The 10,658-nt window shown below is 38.5% G+C and overlaps 1 protein-coding gene across 9 annotated transcripts in view; it reads right to left on the bottom strand.

Moving 5' to 3' along the window:
* The window catches only part of TAOK3 (TAO kinase 3), a 204,627-nt gene that overhangs the window by 170,339 nt on the left and 23,630 nt on the right, over positions 1 to 10,658 (bottom strand). The window contains exon 2 of one of the 9 annotated variants that reach the window (XM_032241163.1): positions 8,488 to 8,559. The exons of 7 other annotated variants lie outside the window; for them this stretch is intronic. The gene's annotated coding sequence lies outside the window, so the exon portion shown is untranslated. Of the gene's footprint in view, positions 1 to 8,487; positions 10,366 to 10,658 lie in introns of all 9 variants that reach the window. One more of the 9 variants, XM_032241151.1, reaches the window with a different exon arrangement.

Consider the following 10,658-nt stretch of genomic DNA (forward strand, 5'->3'; position numbering starts at 1 on the left):
AGAAAAAATTCCTTTTCAACAAATGGTGCTGGAGGAATGGGATAAACATAGGCAAAAAAATAAACCATGACCTAAACCTTTTATCTTACATAAAAATTAACTCAAAATGAATTACAGATTTAAATATCGACATAAAACTATAAAATATTTAGGAAACAAGTATAGGAGAAAATTTTGGTGATCTAGGAATAGCCAAAGAATTCTTGGACACCAAAAGCATGACTCATGGAAGGAAAAAAAAATCGGTAAATTGTACCTAATCAAAAGTTAAAACCAATGCTCTGCAAAAGACCCACTAAAAAGATGAAAATGCAAACTACAGACTGAAAAAGTATTTGCAAACTACATATCTGACAAAGGTCTAGTATGTAAAAATATCAAAAACTCAAAACCCAACAGTAAATAAAAGCAAAGACTCCAATTACAAAAAGGGCAAAAAGGCTGGGTGCAGTGGCTACCTGTAATTCCAGCACTTTGGGAAGCCAAGGTGGGAGGATCACTTGAGGCCAGGAGTTTGTGACCAGACTGGCCAAGATGGCGAAACCCTGTCTCTACTAAAGATATAAAAATTAGCTGCCTGCCGTAACTACAGCTACTGGGAAAGCTGAAGCATGATAATTGCTCAACCTGGGAGGCAGAGGTAGCAGTGAGCCAAGGTCACACCACTGCACTCCAGCCTGGGCAACAGAGGGAGACTCTGTCTCAGAAAGATAAAGAAAAAAACAATGGGCAAAAGACATAAAACAGGAATTTCATTAAAGAGGATTTACAAATGGAAATGGCAAATAAACACATGAAAAGCACATGAAGCCAGGCATGGTGGCTCAGCCTATAATCCCAGCACTTTGAGAGGCCAAGGAGGGTGGATCATGAGGTCAGAAGTTCGAGACCAGCCTGACCAACATGGTAAAACCCTATCTTTACTAAAAATACAAAAATTAGTGGGGCACGGTAGCACACACCTGTGATCCCACCTACTCAGGAGGCTGAGGCAGTAGAATTACTTGAACCCAGGAGGCAGAGGTTGCAGTGAGCCGAGATCAAGCCACTGCCCTCCAGCCTGGGCAACGGAGTGAGACTCCGTCTCAAAAAAAACCAAAAACAAACAAACAAACAAAACACATGAAAAGATGTTCAACTTCATTAACTATTAGGGAGACATAAATTAAAACCACAAGAAAATATTACTACTTTTCTATCAGAATGATTAAAACAAAAAATAATGACAACACCAAATGCTGGTGAGGATATAGAGAAACTAGATTTTTCCAGTGTCCACCTATTGTCTTATATGTAAAATGGTACAGCCACTCTGGAAAACAGTGTGACAGTTTCTTATAAAACCAAACGCATAATTACCATACAACGCAGCAGTTGCATTCCTGGGCATTTGTCCCAGGGAAATGGAGAATTATGTTTACATAAAAACTTCTATGAGAATGTTCACAGCAGCTTTATTCCTAATTGCCAAATGCTGGAAACAACCCAGGTATTCTTTAATGGATAAAGGATTAAATAAACTATAATACATCCATACCATGGAAAATTACTCAGCCACAAAAAGGTTTAACTATTGACACACACAACTTGGTTAAATCTTCAGAGAATTATACTGGGTGAAAAAAAATTCCACAAAGGTTACATACTTAATGGCTTCATTTTTTTGTTTGTTTTTTGAGACAGAGTCTCACTCTGTCATCAGGCTGGATGCAGCAGCATGATCTCGGCTCATTGCAACCTCCGCCTCGCGGGTTCAAGCAATTCTCCTGCCTCAGCCTCCTGAGTAGCTAGGACTACAGGCACGTGCCACCATACCCAGCTAATTTTTTTTTTGTATTTTTAGTAGAGATGGGGTTTCACCATGTTGGCCAGGATGGTCTCCATCTCTTGACCTCATGATCCACCCATCTCAGCCTCCTAAAGTGCTGGGATTATAGGCGTGAGTCACCGCGTCCAGCCTGATTTCATTTGGATAACGTTCTTGAAATGACAAAATTACAGACATGAAGAACAGATTGCTGGTTGCCAGGCATTTAGGATACAGGGTGGTAGAAAGGGGATGGGAGGGACGTAGCTATGATAATGTAGCCTCGTGATAACACTTTTTAAATCTTTTTTTTTTTTTTTTTTTTTAGACGGAGTTTCGCTCTTGTTACCCAGGCTGGAGTGCAATGGCGCGATCTCGGCTCACCGCAACCTCCGCCTCCTGGGTTCAGGCAATTCTCCTGCCTCAGCCTCCTGAGTAGCTGGGATTACAGGCACGCGCCACCATGCCCAGCTAATTTTTTGTAGTTTTAGTAGAGACGGGGTTTCACCATGTTGACCAGGATGGTCTCGATCTCTTGACCTCGTGATCCACCCGCCTCGGCCTCCCAAAGTGCTGGGATTACAGGCGTGAGCCACCGCGCCCGGCAACACTTTTTAAATCTTGACTGTGGTGGTGGAATGGGAAAATTTCATAGACCTAAATACACATACACACACACACACACACACACACACACACACACACACACACCCCAAAAAAAAAAAAAAAACTGAAGAAATCTAAACTAGGATGGGGAACTGTGTCAATATCAATATTCTGGCTGTGATAGCATTTTATAATCAATCAATAGAAGGGATGATTACCACCAGATGGTTACAATACAGTACAGAAAGTATTTATAAATTTTTCACAACTTTGTCTAGAAAGGAGCATACTGGGGATGTTGCAAGCTTTCTACCCACCTTACCCTTATGATGACCAAAAAAAAAATTAAAAAAAAAAAAAGTATTTATGAAAACAGAGGAAGTGAATAGCCCTCTCTGAGTGAACTGAGGAGGCTTCAAAGATGTGATCTTTCAGTTGGGTCTTACAAGATAGGAGATGGGGAAGTGGAGAAAAAGTATTCCAAGCAAAGAGAATAGAGCATTGAAATGCTCACTGTCATAAGAAAAGCACTGCATTTCCTGGGCCCAGCAAAGAGTTTGGTGTGCTGCTTGAGTTTCTAGTTTTTTTTTTTGTTTTTTTTTTTGAGATGGACTATTGCTCTCTTGCTGGGCTGGAGCGCAGTGGTGCGACCTCAGCTCACTGCAACCTCTGCCTCCCAGGCTCAAGCCATTCTCCTGACTCAGCCTCTGGAGTAGCTGGGACTACAGGCGCGTGCCACCATGCCCAACTAATTTTTTGTATTTTTCGTAGAGACAGGGTTTCACCGTGTTGGCCAGGAATGATCTCAATCTCCTGACCTCATGATCCACCTGCCTTGGCCTCCCAAAGTGCTGGGGTTACAGGCGTGAGCCACAGCGTCTGGCCTGAGTATAGTTGTTTACTGAGAGAGGCAAAGGATGAAGGTAGAAGTCTGACTGTGGATGCTACAAGAAGGAGATTTAGACTTTCACATGAACAATGTGGTGACACTGAAGTCTTTGAAGCCAGTGAATGATAATCAGGTTTGTCATTTAGTAAATAAGTTAACTCTAAAGGCAGTGATGGGATTCACAGCAGGGAGAAGAGACAAGCTGAGAAACCAACAGAACAGTTGGAAGTAAATTAAAGATCTCAGTTCTTCATCATTCTCCATTTTCCAGAAAACTCAATTCCCAAATACACTGCATTAGTGGAAGTCTTCAAAACTACTGTCCTAAATGGTTTATAACATTTTTTGTTTCCCTTGAGGCGGAGTTCCCCTCTTGTTGCCCAGGCTGGAGTGCAATGGCATGATCTCAGCTCACTGCAATCTCCACCTCCTGGGTTCAAGTGATTCTCCTGCTTCAGCCTCCCGAGTAACTGGGATTATAGGCATGCGCCATCATGCCCAGCTAATTTTGTATTTTTAGTAGAGACAGGGTTTCTCCACCATATTGGTTAGGCCCATCTTGAACTCCCAACCTCAGGCTATCCACCTGCCGTGGCCTCCCAAACTGCTGGGATTACAGGTGTAAACCACCATGTCCGGCCAACATTGTTATCTTTAAATCTGTGTAATGAATCATATCGGAGGGCTGTGAAGTAGCGATATTTATTGTGCATTTTAGTTGCTCTTTTCTATAGATTCTTCCAATATTAGCATGCTACCTTTCAGGTTTTAATTTGAAATTCCTCTTTTCCCAATTTTAAAAGTTTGAAATAATAAACTACTATTCATACTTCACAAAATCTTGCATGTTGGTGTCAAATTATTAATATCTTAACCACCAAAAAGGATCACTTCCCATACCATTCCTGCTATTGAGGAATTACACTTATTTCTCTTAAAACACAAAATGACTATTTTAGCAACAAATTAGATAGAGCTTCAGTAGCTAAGATATTGATCTCTGGAGAGAATAAACTGTATGCCTGAAATAGAGTAACTCTAAGTACTTTCCATATATTTCTGTGTATATATATATGGATTTGTGATAAAATGCAGACACAGGTGAATGGTAACTGTAACATAACCATAACTTGCCTGTGGCTACTCCACCTTCCCTACCAAGAGCAAAAAAATTTTTAATCAGGTTGGAAAGGGAAGAAAAGCAAAGGAGTTACATAAAGTGACTTGTTCCCTCCCTTGTTTTCTTTTGACATCATGTGACAATTTTAATAGCTCTTTTCTCATTGCAAACAGAAAAGGTATATGGATTATGGAGAGAAAATGATCATGAAAAGAACAATTTTTTATGAAAAGAAAATGGTGTGGAATTCATTGTAGGTAATGATTTTGTGTCATTTTACAAGAAATAAAGACATCTAAATGGTTTTTTATAAACCTCAAAGATGCTTATCAAATATTATTTTTTGATTTTCTAGTTATGGAAAATGTTAAATATACAAGTAACAGAAGAATATAATAAACTGCCTTATACCCAGCTTTAACAATTATCAATTCATGGCCCACCTACTTCCCATGGCACTCCTTTATTTTGAAACAAATCCTAAATAAATCATTTCATCTATAAATATTCAGAATGTATGTCTAAAAGATAAGAACTATTAAAAAAAATAAACACTGGCTGCACATGGTGGCTCATGCCAGTGTTTTGGGAGACCAAGGAACGGGGATTGCTTGAGCACAGGTAGTCAAGCCTGCAGTGAGTCATGATCACACCATGGTACGACAGCTTGGGCAACAAGTGAGATCCCGTCTCACAAAAACAAAAAGAAACAAAAAAACATAACTATACCATTAGTATACCTAATTTTTTTTTTTTCCAGATGGAGTCTTGCTCTGTCGCCCATGCTGGAATGCAGCCACGCCATCTCAGGTGAATGCAACCTCTGCCTCCCCGCCCTGGGTTAAAGTGATGCTTGTGTCATGTCTCAGCCTCCTCAGTAGCTAACAGTACAGGTGCCCACCACCACACCTAATTTTTTTACTTTTAGTAGAGACGGGCTTTCACCATGTTGGCCAGGCTGGTTTCAAACTCCTGACCTCAAGTGATCCACCCCCATTGGCTTCCCAAAGTGCTGAGATTACAGGAGTGAGCCACAGCACCCAGTCTAACTTTTTTTTTTAACCTAAAAATTTGACAATAATTTTTTAATGCCATAAAACACTAGGTCAAATTTTCAAATTTCCCCATACATTTCTTTTATTCTGTGCTTTTCTATATGAGTCCAGATTAGGTGCATACATTGTGATCGGTTGATCTGTCCAAATGTTATTTTAATGGCAATAATGCAATGTATTTTAAAAATTAAACTTAGAAGTTTTAATAAATTGAAATAATTAAATCTAGTATTAAAGGGGTGAATAACCAGATTAAGTCTACCAAGCAGGGCAATGTTGATTATGTGTACTACAAATGTACAGACACGCGATCAAGTTAAGCACTTGGGCGAAAAGGAGGGGAGGGTTGACTTCAATTCTGCCTTTTATTAAAACACTTCCTTCATTCACAAGTTTTAATATGATTTTTATCAAGGAAGTCCACTAAACCATGCTACTAAAACTGTTTTGTTTTGGCTAGGTGTGGTGGCTAATGCCTGTAATAATCCCAGCACTTTGGGAGGCCCAGGCAGGTGGACTGCTTGAGCCCTGGAGGTGGAGAGCAGCCTGGGAATATAGTGAGATCTTATGTCTACAAAAAATTTAAAAATTAAAATAATTAATTAATTAATTAATTAACCAGATGTGGTAGCACACCTTGTAGTCCCAGCTACTTGGGAGGCTGAGGCAGGAGGATCCCTTGGGCTCAGGAGGTCAAGGTTGCAGTGAGCTATGATGGTACCACTGCACTGCTGCCTGGACAAGAGAGTGAGACCCTGTCTCAAAAAAATAAAACAAAAAGCCAAAACCTTCTGTGATCTCTCTGTGGTGTATTTTTTTTTTTTTAATTTTTAGTCTTTTACTTTGACCAAACACTTCCTCCTTCATTTGAAATTAACTTGAAATCATAAAATTTCAGAGTTGGGAGCAATTATGTGGTTTCCTTATCTCAGAGAGTAAGCAACTTTGATATTATTATAATATTGGTGTTTCCAGTGAGAAAGCTACCAGGAGGAAGCAATCTGCTGACAGCTATAGACTGTGTTCTAATTTGTTAACAGATACTACTATATAAGTATGATCAGGAAAAGTTTTATTAGCACAACATGAAATAGCTTTGAATTTGATCCTTTCATAACGGTTGGTAAAGTTAATATTTCCTTTGACATGTTGAAAAAAGCTTGTTATACAAGTAATAAAGTAGTACATTTCATTTACAATTTGAAATAACAAAGGCTAGAAACCTGTCATCCACAGAACCATGCAGAAATCAATATAATTAATGCCAGACTTTTACTATGCCATGACTAGATAATATAAAATTGTGTACTATCAATAAATAAAACATACAGTATAAAATATCTCATGGTATCCTGTTTTGGGACATTTGAAACCACAGTTAGAAATTAAAAAGTCTGCTAGGCGTTATGGCTCACACCTGTAATCCCAGCACTTTGGAAGGCCCCGGCAAACAGATTGCTTGAGCTCAGGAATTCCAGACCAGCCAGGGCAACATGGAGAAACCCTGTCTCTACAAAAATGCAAAAACTAGCCAGGCAAGGTGGCATGCACCTGTAGTACCAGCTACTGGGGAGGCTGAGGCAGGAGGGTCACTTGCACCTGTGAGGTCAAGGCTGCAGCGAGTGGTGATTTCACCACTGTATTCCAGCCTCAGCCACAGAATAAGACTCTTAAGACTCTGTCTTGCCGGGCACGGTGGCTCACACCTGTAATCCCAGCACTTTGGGAGGCCAAGATGAGTGGATCACTTGAGGTCGGGAGTTGGAAACCAGCCTGGCCAACATAGTGAAACTCTATCGCTTTAAAAAAAAAAAAAAAAGAAAAGAAAAAAAGACTCTGTTTCAAAAAAAAAAGAGAGAGGAATTAAGAAGTCTTTCAATATTTGCATATTAACTTCAAATAGTGTCTTCTGAGGTTAAAAAAAAAATTATCAGTGGTTCCTGCTACATCTATTAGAAAATTCTAGATAACATTTCACTGTGGAGTAAATTTATTAATCAAAACAAACATTTTTAATAGAAATTCACAGTTGGGAGCAGTGGCTCACACCTGTAATCCCAGAACTTTGGGAGGCTGAGACAGGCAGATCACCCGAGGTCAGGAGTTCAAGACCAGCCTGGCCAACATGATGAAACCCTGTCTCTACAAAAATTAGCCAGGCATGATGGTGGGTGCCTATAATCCCAGCTTTTCTCAGGAGGCTGAGGTGGGAGAATCACTTGAACCCGGGAGGCGGAGGTTGCAGTGGGCTGAGATTGTGCCATTGCACTCCAGCCTGGGCTACAGAGCAAGAGACTTCTCAAAAAAAAAAAAAAAAAAAAGGGAAATTCACAAGTCTTAGCGCATTTTATATAAGTATGTAAATGACCCATTACATTAAACCTAGGAATCAGAATGCCCAGTGAAACAATTTAAGATCCTAATTGAGTGTTTGATATTTGCAAGGAACAGTATGAGGTGCACCTTCGAACTGTAGAACGAAGTATCAAAATGATACCAAATTAAATCATCTATACATTTAGTTTAAAAGAAGTAAAGTCAGTAATTTAAACTTGAGAATTTTTGGGATCAAAGTTTTTTTAACTCTATGAGTCTTATAAAAATCTGCTAGAATTTATTTGTTCCAAGCTCTATGAGATTAAGAAAAGAAACAAAATCCTGTGTGGACTTTACAAATTTAGAACATTACCATGGTCTGACTACAATCTTGTTTATTTTATTGTTTAGATTGACTTCATTCATTTTCTCCCAGAGCTCCTAATGTACTAAGAGCCCTTTATCTTGTATGTCTTAATTTTTTTCCCTGATTTACCAATATACAAAGATTCAAGCTTTTGATTATTTTAAAACAAGGCAAAAGCATGTGTCATAGTAAATATATTATACTTGATTCAGGTAAGGCAATTACAGAGTTGATTTCTTCAGTTACTATGTAAAAGTGCAGGTGTAAATCTCTGTTAATATACAGAACAGACAGAAGACCACATTGTAACACATCCATTCATCTTACCTGTCTCACAAGGGAGAAGCAGTGTTCACATCAACAATACCTATTCACATTTTGAGATGATGGAAATCCCACCTAAGAAATGTGGTAACAACAATACCACTTTACAGCATGTTCGATAACACAAAAACTACGTGGCAATTGGAACTTTTTGGATTTACAGTCCTGTTTTTTAATCACTTGCATTTGCCTCTGTCTCCACTGTCTCAATTCGTATTTGAAACAAATGGAAAAAATTCTGCAAAAGTAAAAAAAAAAAAAAAAAAAAGCCTTCCTCTTAACTACAAAATGACCAATCAATAAAATCACTGTTAAAAATACTATTAACAGAATCATGGCTTTTAAAATAATAATACTTTATTTTCTGATAATTAATAATATTTATTTCTCTTTCTCTCATGCTTCTTCAAAATCTGGTGGCCCCTGTTATATTTACACTTTATATCTTTAGTCCTCTATTGAATCACCCAGCAGGTCTTTGGTCAACTTCCTCTTGTTAATACCCATGTCCCTCTTCACCTTGTCAATGCTAATTAGAACCTTAATCTGTTTTTCCAAGGTGTTAGCCGGTTAGGTTAAAGGATCACTAGCAAATTTCACGAGGTTCATCTACTGAATCACCTACTTATTAAGTAAAATGTTAAAAAACCAATCTTACTAAACCATATCTACCATTTGGAAGCAGCTTCCCCTAAAATTGTATTTATATTTAGTGTAGTGACATAAATTTGAAGTAAGACTTTTTCTAAGATGGGAATGAAAATATCTATTTTTTAAGGCCAGATTAGGATAGAATAATTTTAAAAAATAATACAAAGTAGAATAGATTAAATTAAGGAGGCTGAAATATAGTCCTTAGAATGGACAAGAAATATTAATTAACTAAATGCCGGTAATAACTGGTTACTTTGGACGAATTCAACATTTCTCCTTTCTTAAGTATGATCTTAAAAGGGTTCATAAGAAGTTTGAATACAAAATGAACAAAATAAAAAAATCCTGAATAGGCTGGAACAGAAGAGGAAGGAAGGCTGGTGATAGTCTAAGAGAAGACTTGTAGCAGGAGCTCCTGAAGAGCAGATGAAGACCAAGGAAAAAGCCATGTGTTTGGGGAGATAAGTATGTATACTTTCAAGTCCTGGCTGCTCGAAAGAAAAGTCAGACACTGGCTTCTGTTTCTGGTGGGTGGAGAAAAAAACAGACATGTTCTCAAGCGATGAGTGCCATCGTCAGGATATACAGTATGATAATACTGCTCACCCATCCTGCTTGAAAAAAAAAATGAAATAATGTTCCTGGAAACCAAGTACTTATGGTCTATCTGCTATAGAATCTCCTTATAACTGGAAAGAAACCTAGAGTTGTATTGGAGATAGAGAGATTGATTAAGGAGCGACTTAGAGAACACTTTGTAAGAATAAAGACTAAGAAAAAAAATCCACCTTGAAAATCCATGCAACAATGCAGGCTTAAAAATGAGGTAGAAGAAGTACATTTAGAAATAGATGAATATTGATATGGTAATGATATACTGTTAAAGTAAAAGAAATAAAGCAGTATAGAAAAGAGTATACGCACTATAAATGTCCTAATTACTATTTCTAAAAATACCTAAAAAAATCTGAAAAGCTGTCAAAATATATCTAGGTATAGCATATCATTTTTATATTTTATTTATTACAGCAAAAAGATGTATTACTTGTATAGCTATTAAAAAATATATGAAAAGAACTATCTTGGGTCAGGGACTCCTCGCCACTTTGTTGGGAAGAGGAGAAAGGGTTAAGAGTAATGAAGGAGGCCTTAGCTTCCATATCTACTCATTTACTAACGAGTCTTCTAGTTGGAAACTCCCAACATCAGGACTGATAAAGAACTAATCTCGGCCGGGCACGGTGGCTCATGCCTGTAATCCCAGCACTTTGGGAGGCCGAGGCGGGTGGATCATGAGGTCAAGAGATCGAGACCATCCTGGTCAACATGGTGAAACCCCGTCTCTACTAAAAATACAAAAATTAGCTGGGTATGGTGGCACATGCCTGTAGTCCCAGCTACTCGGGAGGCTGAGGCAGGAGAATTGCTTGAACCCAGGAGACAGAGGTTGCGGTAAGCCAAGATCGCGCCATTGCACTCCAGCCTGGGTAATAACAGCGAAACTCCGTCTCAAAAAAAAA

The sequence above is a fragment of the Sapajus apella genome, unplaced genomic scaffold, assembly GCF_009761245.1.
Source record: "Sapajus apella isolate SASKATOON/1434 unplaced genomic scaffold, GSC_monkey_1.0 scaffold2, whole genome shotgun sequence".
Lineage (NCBI taxonomy): Eukaryota > Metazoa > Chordata > Mammalia > Primates > Cebidae > Sapajus > Sapajus apella.